We start from the raw sequence: 12,488 nt of genomic DNA, 5'->3' as shown, positions 1-12,488 counted from the left end.
ACCCTAGGTAAAAGTAAGCTGAAGAAATATATATATATATATATATTCAAGAGATGGTGAAATAGATATGCAAAGTCAAACTGAGACCATTAATTAGGGTCATCACTTCAATCAATATGAGAATTTTAACCTCTGGCTACCATGAAGTAGTGTGGGCCCAGGCTGGTACACCTCCAGATCTTTCAAAGGAAGTTGAAATGCAAAATATTCTAATTTGAGAATGACTGGAAACCAAATAAAAATTTCCAAAAGCAGTATGTAGGCAAACAGAACCTGTGTATGAACCTTGGAATTAGAACCTGAAGTTCTGTCAATGATAGATGTTACATTGCCTCTGGCAGCTGTGGATACTGCGTTGACCCAATGTAGAACAACCAAATGTTAAAATCAATATCCATCTGAAATTAAGGCTAAAATCAACTATTAGCCTCATAGGGTAAACATCAGGAATACAAAAATGAACCTGAAACTTTACCAATAAACTTAATTATCACTGAAATTTTATTATTTGAACTTTTGTTAGAAGTATGAGTAGCATGAGATCAATAAATTATTCAGTACTGTCTGTGGGTGGATACTATCTACTATGCTAAATAGATTCTCAGTTTAACTGAAGTGAAGCTGGTGAAGAAACAAGATGTTTGGGGATACCTCACTTTTATCTCATATTTTCTTTTTTCTTCATAGCATTTCTTTTTTTAAAGTACAAATTAAATATGTTTAAAGTGTAAAACATGATGATTTGATATACATATACATAGTGGAAAAATTACTACAGTCAAGCTAATTAACATGTCATGTCCTCATATAGTTACCATTTTTTTTTTTTTTGGTCATAAGGGTACCTGAAATCTACTCTCTTAGGAAATTTCTAGTATTCAATACAGTTTTATTAACTATAGTTATCATATTGTACATCTCTGTTCATCCTCCTTAACTATAACTTTGTACCCTTTGACCAAAATCTCCTTATTTCCCCCACCTACCCAGCCCCTGGTAACCACCACTCTACCCTCTACTTCTATGTATTCAACTTTTTAGATTTCACATATGAATGAAATCATGCAGCATTTTTTCTTCCTGTCTCTGGCTTATTTCACTTAGCATAATGCCCTCCAGATTCATTGATCCTGTTGCAAATGGCAGGAGTTCCTTTTTAATGGCTGAATAATATTCCATTGTAGATAAGTTCACAATAGCCTAGATATGGAATCATAGCATTATTCTGTGCAGATCAAAGATAATTTATCACAGATGTGGCATGGTTTTTAGATATTCTCCTTCCCATAACATTTAAAAGTGGTTAAAGTTATCTTTATGCTTTTAATTCATACTCCTTTATGCTTTTAATATGTAAAGAATTTTTACATAGGACTTTTCCTTGAAAGATGCATGGCCTGAATGGAATTTAAGTACCCAAAAATGAAATACAATTTTGAAAGTTTATTTTATTTAATTTTACAAAAGTTCGAATACCAACTTGTTCTACAAAGGTTAGAGTTATTGCACAAATTGTCAACTAATTTCCCTATTGATCTATTTAGTAGTTTTTCATTGTTGTTGTATATAAAATAAACAGCTTTCACAATCATAATTAACTATTTTGACATTTTCCCCTTACGGATGTAAATATATACATTTACATTTTAGCTGTTCCAATAGAATGCTGGTGAAAAGGGCACATAAGGAGAGTCTTCATTCCAAGTTATGTCTGGGACATTTATCTATATTTGAAAGTGAATAGTCAGATACAAGACATCTAAATGACATGACATGCTGTGACAGAGTGTACTTTCTAAAGATGACTGTATCAATATATATCCCATCCTGCACATTCTTCTCACAATGTGACAAAGATAGGTCAGGTCTATGTTCCTTCCCTTTGAAACTGGGTAAAAGTGACACAGAAGTTATATCATAAAAGGCAATATGACCCCTGCCTGGTTTTCTCTCTCTAAGGACTCCTGCCCTTAGAAACCAGCTACTATGTTGCTAGGAAGCCCACATGTGAATGCTCCAGCCAACAGCTCTGTGCAGTGCTGACAGCCAGTTTCAGCTGCCAGACGCATGCATCTACCATCTTCCAGTGGAGGCCCCAGTCATCACGAAGCAGACATCGCAGAAACTGTCTCCCTATGCTCTGTCTGAATTCTTGACCCACAGGAAGTATGAGATATAATAAATGATTATTGTCGTTTTAGGCCGCTAAGTTTTAATATGCAACTAGAGTTACTGGAACACATGTCTTATAAATAAGGTTGCCAGATAAAATATAGGATGCCCAGTTAAATCAGTTTAAGATAAACAATATATTTTTTAGTATAAGTATGTCTCATGCAATTACTCGTTGTTAATCCAAACTTACACTTTAACTGAGCATACAGTAAAAATACAGTATTTTTATTTACTAGATCTGGCAACTCTGCTTGCAGTATAAACCTATGTGGAATCAGCGTCGTCATAGTCACTGATCACCCACAATGTTGGGAAGGCCAGAAATGACCCTGCAGACCCAGACACTCAGCCTTCCAAATGCAGAGGTCCAAGTCGCAAAGTAGACTGTGGCTGACTGCGGCTGGAACTGAACCTCCCTCTGTCCTGTGGCTCATACATTCTCTCTGAGCCCCACGTCCGTCCCTATGAATTGCTTCAATTAGAGTTGACAAATGGCTGCAGCAGACTTTTTATTTTGGTGGTGGGGAGGCAATTAGGTTTATTTATTCATTTTTTTAAGTTTTTTTCTTTTTTTTAGTGGAGGTACTGGGGATTGAAACCTGGACCTTGTGCATGCTGAGCACACACTTTACCACTGAACTATACACTCCCCACCTGACTATTTTTAAATGCGAAAAATATCCTCTTAAAACCACTTCTGATATAACTGTTGTCCATTTCCAGTAACACTATTAAATGAAGACTCTTTGTCCTTAAATGTCCTTAAATGTTTGAGAAAATGTGACATTGTGGGGCTATAAATTTTAAAATTGTCCTTTTTCTTTTTTTATGTTTTCCCTTAAGGAGTGGCAGAGGAAACAAAATAATGTCTGGGGATTTGCTTCAAAATAGCCATGGGCGTGGGTGGGTTTAGAGACACAGCAACATGGTCCAGTGCTGGGAATTTGGTGGCTGGGAAGCTGGTGCTGGCCGCATGAGGGGGTCGTTTTCCTCTTCTCTTGACTTTTATATATGTTTGAATTTTCCCATGATAAAAAGTTAGAAGGAAGGAAGATATATAGTCCGTTAGTACCATGTCTCACGTGGGACAATCACGGATGTCTTCAGAAATGCGCATCTTTCTGTACCGTCGAGAGTGCCTGTGTGTGCTTATTGTGGAGCTTTTGGGGAGGGCAGCAGTAGAGAAGGGTTAACTTTGTGGAATGGTGTTGCGTCAGTATCTCTCAGACTGAAAATTAGTAGTCACTGACATTTAGAGGGCTTCGGGTATTTTTAGGTATGATAATGTATTTTCGTTGTGTTTTTAAAGTACTTATCTTTTGGAGATGGATACTGAAATCCATCCAGGGGAGAGGGGAAGTAGGTGGGGGTGTGGATGGAAAAATTCTGGTCATGAGTGGATAATAATTAAAGCTGGGTGATAAATATATCAGTTTATTGTAGTATTTTCTTTACGTTTATATTTTCCAATAATAAAAAGATTTCTGGAGTCCAACTGCTCATCTGTGTTTGCTGTTTGGGGAATCCCAAAGCAGAATGGGGCTGTGTCTGAATACACTGAGAATCAGGATATTGGAATTTAATCAAGGATTCTGGAGTTATGTGTGGATGCAGGTACGTGAGGCAGGGCAGGTCTTTGAAAGATATTGTCCGACGGGGTCAGGGAGTTCAGGGGGATTTCAAGCCAAAGGGATGTTATAACTGGAATGTCCATCAGCTGAGGTTGGGTTACCAGGTATGAGGCAACTGGAAAGGAATGTGAAGTGGAGGAAAACAGCAAGAGGGTCTGGAAATGTACGTGGGAGTTGAAACTTGGATATATTCCTTTAGGAGAGCTCAGTGTGCCTGAAGTCATATCTGATGCTATGGAGTGGTTCTTAAAGATTACTTCGTTTGTACTGCTTGAGTCACAGAATCCAACAGTTTCACTTTTCATAAGTTGGGTATCAAGATTTCTGAGGTCTGACACCTGAAAATCAAACACTATGTTTTTGAAATAAACTTCTAAATTTTTTTTCCATTTTATTGGGGTTGATCTTCTTTCAGTCTTAAATAGTTCATTCAAAGAACATTATTGAACACCTAGTGCATACTAGGTACAGACTTGTATGCTGGAGCTGTATGGTACCTTGTTATAGAGAGTTGAGAGTCTGGTGAGGAAGGCAGAACTCAATCCAACAATCTCACAAATATAGTTAACACACTAAGGTAAGTGCTTTGAAGCACAAGGAGCTATTAAAGCATGTGACTTGTTCCAGTTGGAAGAATTACCTGAGGAACTGGAATTCACTGGAAGCCATGATCTGGGGGGAAATAGAAGGAAAGGCTATAAAGCATCAACAGGAAGTGGAAGCAAGAACTGGTTGCTGGTCTGACTGATCAGAATCCTTGGTTTCTACTCTCTGAAGACAGAACAATGAGTTACACAGTGACGTGCTCACTCACATGGAGGATGAAATTTGTGGGTAAAGCATTCCGAGGGGATCCATCCAAGGGGATGAAGCCATCTCAGCCAACAGGGAAATGTCATCATCTGATACAGTCACTAAATTTGTCCCTCATTGTGGGATCATTTCAGTGGTAGGAACTCAAAAGTTTGAGGCATGTGGTGAACAGTGCTCATCGCATGCTTGGGTGAAAAGCTATCAGCTCAAAAAAATTATACGAGTAGGTATCTTGTGTTTATGTCCACACAGAGCTCATGTGTTGTAACCTTTGGCGGTAGCTTGTCTTAAAGTAAAGATGTCCACCATCAATCAGTTCCTTCCTTTGTGTGCATACATGCTGCCCCCCCCACCCCATTGAGAGGTAGAGCCTGTCCTTCTTCCTAGAATCTGGGCATGGCTTATAGTTGCTTTGTCATCATAATATGGCAGAAGACATTCTGGGCCATTTCTAGGCTCAGGCTTTAAGATCATTTGCAGTTTCTGCTTCCCTTCTCTTGGAACCTTAAGCCCCCATGTGAGACGTCTAGGCTGCTCTATAAGAGAAAGGGGTCATGTGGAGGAGCACTGAGATACCAGATAAACCAGAGAAGAAGCTGTCTTGGACAGCCCTTCAGATAACTCAGCACTAACCGCCATTGTAGGAGAACAAGCCAGCTAGACCAAGTCAACCCCCGGAAGTACAAGAGTTAATATTACATTGTTGTTTTAAGACACTACATTTTAGGGTGGTCAGCAATAGGTAACCAGAAATTATCTTTAACACCCAGCACCTACAAGGAGACAGCTTGTGCTCCACAAATCCTTCTTAAGTCAATTTTTTTTTACTTTAATAAGTTTATTTGAAAAAGAAACGTGTATATTGATTCTATAAGTGGAAAACTAGTATAAGTTTTCATAAATTGAAAACCATAAACTTTTTCAAAAAAGCATTACAGCTAAATTTTAAAAGTATCTGTTCATGTATCTTTAACATTATCTTTGGTAATTGAAGGCTAAAATCATAAAGCTTTTAGAGGAAAATATAGAAGGATATCTTCAGAACTTGAGCGTAGGCAAAAGTTTCTTACATCACAGAAAGCAAAATCACAAGAGAAAATTTGCTAAGTTGGCTTTCTAGAGAATTTCAAATTTCTGCTCAACAAGACACACTCAAGAAAATACATAAGCAAGCTACAGGCTGGGAGAAAATATTTGCAAAACATCTACCTGATAAAGGACTGCCATCTAGGCTATGCAAAGAATTCCTATGATTCAATAATAGAAAATAATGAATCTAATTTAAAAAGAAGGTATAAGAATGGACAATAAGAACTTGGAAACAGTGAAGGGTTTATTCACTGATTCTACAAACTTTCACTGAACATTGAACACGTGCTATGTGAATGATTGTGCTACTGAGGACCTCGCTATTGCCAGGGAAGGCAATTTAAACAGATTAATAAAATACAGTGTAGTGAGTGCTATTATAGAGGTAAACGACTGTATAGCTTTTCATGTGTGCATATATACACAAACATCTATATATACATCTCTACAGATATACGTGAGTATTATATATTAGTAATATATGACAATAATGCAATATATAACAATATATACTATATCACTAATATACATTATATATTCACAGATTTAAATACAGATTTAGGCTTAAGCAAATTTATGTGTACCACTAAGGGTAAGGGCCCTTCATACCTTCCTTAAACTTTTATTCAACATTTCCTGAGCACATTAATCAAACCCAAATAACTAAGCACTAAGTCATGTAAGGAAATAAAATATTAATACATTAATATAATTGCATTTCCATGACATTCAAGAACAGGCGAAAATCTATTTTATAGAAATAAGAATAATGGTTATCTTCGGCACTATTTTGACTGGGACGGAGCTCAGGGGGAAATTCTTTCATGCTAGCATGTTCTAAATATCTTTTTTTAAAAAAATTTTGATTTGGGTGATTACATACACTTGATTATTTATGTTTGTAGTAGTGAGTTATACCTCAATAAGAAGTGTAAAAGGACAAATTTGACAAGCTCCTGCCTTAAAGAATATTATAATCTAGTTGAAAAAGTAAGGCATGTTGGAACTAACTACAGTAGAAGGAAAGATTCACTAAAAGTGGTGGATTTAGGGGACAGCATGGCCAAGAGTTTGGGCCAAAGGCCTCTACTTCAGGAGGTCTTGGATTTGAAACCAGCTCTTCTTAAGTCAAACTTGAATCGAACTGTTCTCTGTAGAACAAACCAGATCATGCCAAAATTCAGTGTGGCTTTTGTAAGGGACACTGGGTAGAATTTGCAGGAAGGAGGGAGTTGTGTTGCATGTGCACATTAGAAGTGTGTGAAATGACAGTGATTAGGGGAAGACTGAAATTTATTGAGGCTCTATTATGAGCCACGGATAGTCCCTTGCACTTGATATTTGCTATCTTGTGTCATTCTCAAAATAACCACTGGAAGGTGATATAACTACCCCCATTTTAGAGATGAGAAGACTGAGGCCACAACGTTGCTGCATGGCAGGGCCCGGTTGGCAGGTCTTTTTGATTTTAATACCAGTTACCTTGCCTAGACTGTGCATCTCTACCTGGAGGAAATTCCACGTAAGTCTTATCTATGGAAGTTGTTGAAAAGTTTCTATGATTTGGTGATAGATTCTTAGGATTTTTAAGAATCCTTCTGAGCCTGACCTGACTGATGTTTTCTTTCCTTTGTGTGAGTGTGGGGAGAGATATTTGAGAGCAGAGGGGATAAGAAAATGGCCATATTGGAATTCAGCCGTGCTCCCTGGGATAACAGCCTGGCACTGGCTCCTCCTTGCTACCCACACCCGTGCTCCCTGGCATTCTGTATTATCCAGGTCAGAGCTGCAGGAGGCTCCAGCAGCTATCTGAAAGCTAGAACATTCCCAGATCCTGAAGGAGGCCAAGAGAAACAGTCATGAGGTACAGAGGGGAGAGGGCCAGCAGAGAGGTGACCTGCTACGTTCCCTCAAGCCTCCAACCTGGCAGGAAGCTACCTTCTCCGACACCGCTCCCAAACCACCCAGGGGGAGCAGACTCCACCCTCAGCCCAAAGGCTTCCCCTGGTGATGTGGGGATGAAGGCATCCCCGGTGAAAAGCTCTGATTCCATCAATCTTCCCCGTAGCTTTAGATGCCAAGAGCTCAGCTTTGCAACTCCATGGTTTCGACTTCAGAAACCACAGCATTTCTCAGTGCAGAACTGACAAGATCACCCTAGCTTAGGGCTTGCCCAGGGGATGTGTGTTGGCTATGCTTAAGATATTCCCTGGACACCTCCTACCTCCCTGGGCGGTGTTTTCCTTTCTGAGGGTTTGGCTTCCTGCTCTCTGCTTTTAGTTGTTTTTTCTCCTCTCTCTCCACAATTAGGCTCAGGAAAGAAAAACACAGAAAGACTCCATCCCAACCTGTGGACGTGGATTCCCCTTGGGAAGAGTCTCAAAAGGAGGAACTCAATGTTTGTTGACTGAATTAAGTAATGTTACGTTGCCCATCTGCAAAGAGAAGTAAAACTATCATCAAAAGAGCTTAGAACACCTCTGCAGAGCGGGCAAATCAGTGCTGAGCACCCACCTGTCCCAAGAATTATGTTAAGCGTGTTTGTTCAACTCTCACAAAACTTCTATGAGGTAATTTCCATTATTTCCATTTTACACATTAAGAAACTGAAATCAAGCAGTTAAATATTTTCCAAGTAACCTTCAGTAGTTCTTTAATCATCTTTTCAGTCTGTTATATGGTCATTGTATATTTTTCATTTCTTCTTGGGCCAATATCAGTTACTTGTGTTTGCTAGGAAACTTTATTTCCCACAGATTTGAAAAATTTGCTGCCATTGATTTATACCTTGTATTTGCCTTGGGGCTTATTTTCTTAACTTGGTTAATCAATTTAATTGGGGTATAATTTACATATGATAAATTAAGCCTACATACCTATTTTAGGCATATAGGTCAATGAGTTATGACAAAGGTAAACACGAGATATACAACCTTTCCATCACTCCAAAAGTTTCCTTTGCTCCTTTGAGGTCAGCTCCAACTCCTAGCCCTGGGCAACCACTGATCAGCTAGCTCTCTGTTACTGTAAATGTTGTCTTTTATAGACTTTCATATAAATGGAATCATACCATATGGTTTCTTTTGTTTGCAGTTTGCTTTCCTGAATTTAATGGTTTTAGATTCATCTGTGTTGTTGCAGATATCAGAGGTTTGTTTCTTTTTATTGTCAAGTAGCATTTCACTGTATGAATATATTGCAATGTATTCATCCTTCTGTTATTTTCAGTTTTTGACTACTATAAATATGCATTAGTTATCTAGTGCTGTGTAACAAATTACCACAAAACTTAGTGATTTAAAAGGGAGACATTCAATATGCCACAGTTTCTGTGGGTCAGGAATTCTGGTCTAGCTTAGCTGGAAGCTTCTGCCTCAAGGTCTCTCACAAAATCGGAGTCAAGTTGTTGGCCAGGCAGCTCATCCCCAAGCTCATGGTTATTGGGAGGATTCAGTTCCTTGTGGGCTCCTGGACTGAAAGCCTCAGTTCCCCACTGGCTGTTGGCTAGAGGCCTCCTTCAACTCCTTGTCATGTGGCCTCTTCATTGGGAAGCTCATAACATGCCCACTGGCTTCATCAGAGCAAACAAGGAAGAGAGCAAGAGAGAGCAGAGAAAATGAACTTCAGTCTTTTGGTACCCTAATCCCAGAAGTGAGACCTTGTCACTTTTGCCATATTCTCTTTGTTAGGATAAGTCAGAGGTTCAGCCCACACTCCAGGAGAGGGTGTTAACAAAAGCATGAATTCCAGCAGGTGGGGACCACTGGGATCCGTGGTAGAGGCTGTCTGTCACAGAATATGACTGCTATGAGCTTTTCCATAAAAGTCTGTGTGGACGTGTTTTCATACCTAGGAATGGAATTGCTAGGTCCCGTGGACGTTTTGTAAGAAATTGTCAAGCTATTTTCTCTAGTGGTTGTATCACGCTACATTCCTACCCAGCAATATACAAGAATTCCAGTTGCTCTGTGAGTGTGGCAACACCTTGTACCTTGGGGTTTTAATCTGCATTTCCTTGATAATTAATGGTGTTGAGCATTTTTTAATGTGCTTATTGGCCACTTGTATATCTCTTCTTTTGTGAAGTATCTGTTCAAATCTTTTAGCCATTTTTTATTCAATTGTCTTCTTATTACTGAATTGCAACAATTTTTATATATTCAAGCTCCAAGTCATATATATATATATATATATATACACACACACACACACACACACACACACACACACATACATACATATATACATATACATATATGATTATATGTACTTGCCTCGGGAAATTTTTAAGGACAAAATCACGACCCCCAAGGCTGGAGGACATCTGCAGACTATTAGCATGTGGTTACAGGGCTTTTTCTGTAACTTAGCTCTATAGCACCCAGGGCAGCCCTCTGAGCCACTAGCATGCCGCAGAAGGTCTCAGTCTAAAGCAAGCTGAAGGTTGCCTTTCAGGCTGCTACTCCAGCCAGTGGTCAAGTCTCTGAGGCCTTTCACGACTCTGCTGCTAACTCGTGGCTCCCATCAGGCAGCGTCAGTTTCCTCTTCTCTAAAATAGCAGCATCCAGCCCAAGCGTCAGAGGCATCATTAAATTAACATATCTGAAATCATTAATTCTGAGATTGAGCAAGCTAGTTCACATGAAGATGAAGATAGTTATGCCTCGTTGGTTTGATTTTTGTTTCCTGTTTAGTCACCTTTTAACCACAGGGCATTTTGTAATTTTACAAAATGATTGTATGAATCTTAGTCATCCTTCACAAAACATCTTTAGATAGAATAACATGGAAGGGAAGGAGGAGGGGGAGGGGGAGGGGAAAGGAAGAAGTGGGGGGAGGCCCCTAAGAGGCTATGTGACTTAGTTAAGTCTTAGGATAAGTCAGAACTGAAGGGGAGATGCTACCTGGCTTCAGGAAGACACGTGTAATATTCAGGTCAGTAACCAGCTCAGTATGGAAGCTTTAGTTTCCTGGGTTGAAATACTACGCGTGTCTTCCTAAAGCCAGGCAGCATCACCCCAAGGTAGCTGATAGAGAAATTAGGTGCTATTCAAGTTGTGTGCTTCCTTGGACTGAGGGAGTGGGAGGTCTGGAAGCTCTTCCATTTTCTATGTCCCACTCATGGCACCAGTAGTTACATTGCTTTAAAAAAAAAAACCCATTAACTCAAATACTCATTTTAGTCTTTTTTTTTTTTTTTGGAAAACCTAAGTGTCTCTGCCTATTCTACCTTTTAGAATCCTCTCCCAACCCACAGGCCTTCTCAAACAGCCTTCTCCTGCAGCTCCTGCCTCCCTGGTTAGAACTCAGTAATACCTGGTTAATACTTATTCCATGGCGCTTATCAGCCTCCTCCAGGTGGCAGAGTTATTTAAGCAGATCAAATAATTATTTATGTAGGTAGGGCCCCCACAAATCTCTGTCCTTCTAAATAACATTAACCAGGATGTATTTGGTTCTTGATAAGTCTCGATTATTGTCCTAAGTGCTTGATATGAATTACATCATTTAATTACCTTAACAACCCTATGAGGTACATGATATTGTTATACCCTTTATACAGATGGGAAAAAATAAGCACAGAAACTTGCCCAAGGTCACACTTTCAGGTGGTTAGGATTCAAGCCCACGTGGTTTGATTCCAGAGTTGTTAGTCCACTGTGATGTTCTGCCTTCCTAATATTGGGCGTCATCCTCATGGAGTTAAACATGTGTCTATGGAATTGAATTAAATGAGAATTGGTGGGGAAGAATGCAGGCCATGGATAACCACTGTATATTTTTATCCTACAGTGACTGGGCCATGATTTCAGGAAAATACCTGCCAATGAGACGTGGGAAGACGACTGAAGATGAGAAGAGTCACGTACAGTGGGAAGAACTTTGAGTTTAAAGTCTTTCTTTGTAAGAAACCTCCTGTCCTCTGTGTTATGGGAGACTTAGGTGACTTTCAAGGTAGCTTTCGAATATAAGCGACTTTCATCTAAGGTGGGGTTTTGGAAATCAGTCTGCCCCTCTGCATCTCAAATCTGCATCTTTTATGTCCTCCCGTCCCCTAGCCCCCTCTATATTTATTAAAAGGGGAGGTAAATATTCAAAGAGTATTTCAGAACAGGAAAAATAAACATAAAGATGCTTCAGGCCGAGAGATCTTTTGTGCCTTCTAACAATTGAGCCCTCCTAGGCTCTTTGAAGGTCTTTAAAGGATGGGTGTCCTTGAACCTGTCTGTTAACCCACTTGTTCTTCTCTCCTCAGGTCACTTCCTCAAGCCCACGTACAGCTCTTTTCCCCTTCAAGTGTCTCATTCTAATGATGCTACTTTGTCCCTCAAAAACTCTACTGTGTCCCATCTCTGCAGTTATGCCTCTGCATTTCTCTCAATGCCTGCTGCATGTTTCCAAAGGATCTGGCCCCATGCTACGAGCAAGAATGAACGTCAGTCCTCTAGTTAACAGTTCAGATACCCCTCCCATCAGAATGTGTCCCCATGGCGCAAAGCATTACGTTCCTGTAAAGGTATTTATTTGCCTTAGTGGCATGAATTTAATCTGGTCCTTGAGGAACTATAGGCACATTCTTCCTCACCAATGGACTGAGTGACATGGCCTTGCCTGCAATTGTCATAAGAGAAGTCACATGGGCTGTCAGTGGTCTCTTTGTCACCCTTTCTAATTGATGCCAACTCTCATATGTCAACTGCAGTTAGATTGTTTTGATTTGAAGTTCCTTAATAGAATCTGTGGTATCGTGTGTGTGTGTGCTCACCTGTGTCTTCTCAC

General features: G+C 39.6%; 1 long non-coding RNA gene across 1 annotated transcript; it reads left to right on the top strand.

Annotated features, from left to right (window-relative positions):
• The first annotated feature begins 10,589 nt into the window (after window positions 1-10,589).
• On the top strand, window positions 10,590-12,097 carry LOC140695600 (uncharacterized). Its single transcript, XR_012071277.1, has 3 exons — window positions 10,590-10,643; window positions 11,502-11,612; window positions 11,965-12,097. It is a non-coding gene; the product is annotated as an uncharacterized lncRNA (long non-coding RNA).
• Window positions 12,098-12,488: the final 391 nt, after the last annotated feature.

This window comes from Vicugna pacos, chromosome 1 (genome assembly GCF_048564905.1).
Source record: "Vicugna pacos chromosome 1, VicPac4, whole genome shotgun sequence".
NCBI classification, from domain to species: Eukaryota; Metazoa; Chordata; class Mammalia; order Artiodactyla; family Camelidae; genus Vicugna; species Vicugna pacos.
Note: the sequence above shows the minus strand (reverse complement) of the source record. Positions and strands in the feature narration are given on the sequence as shown.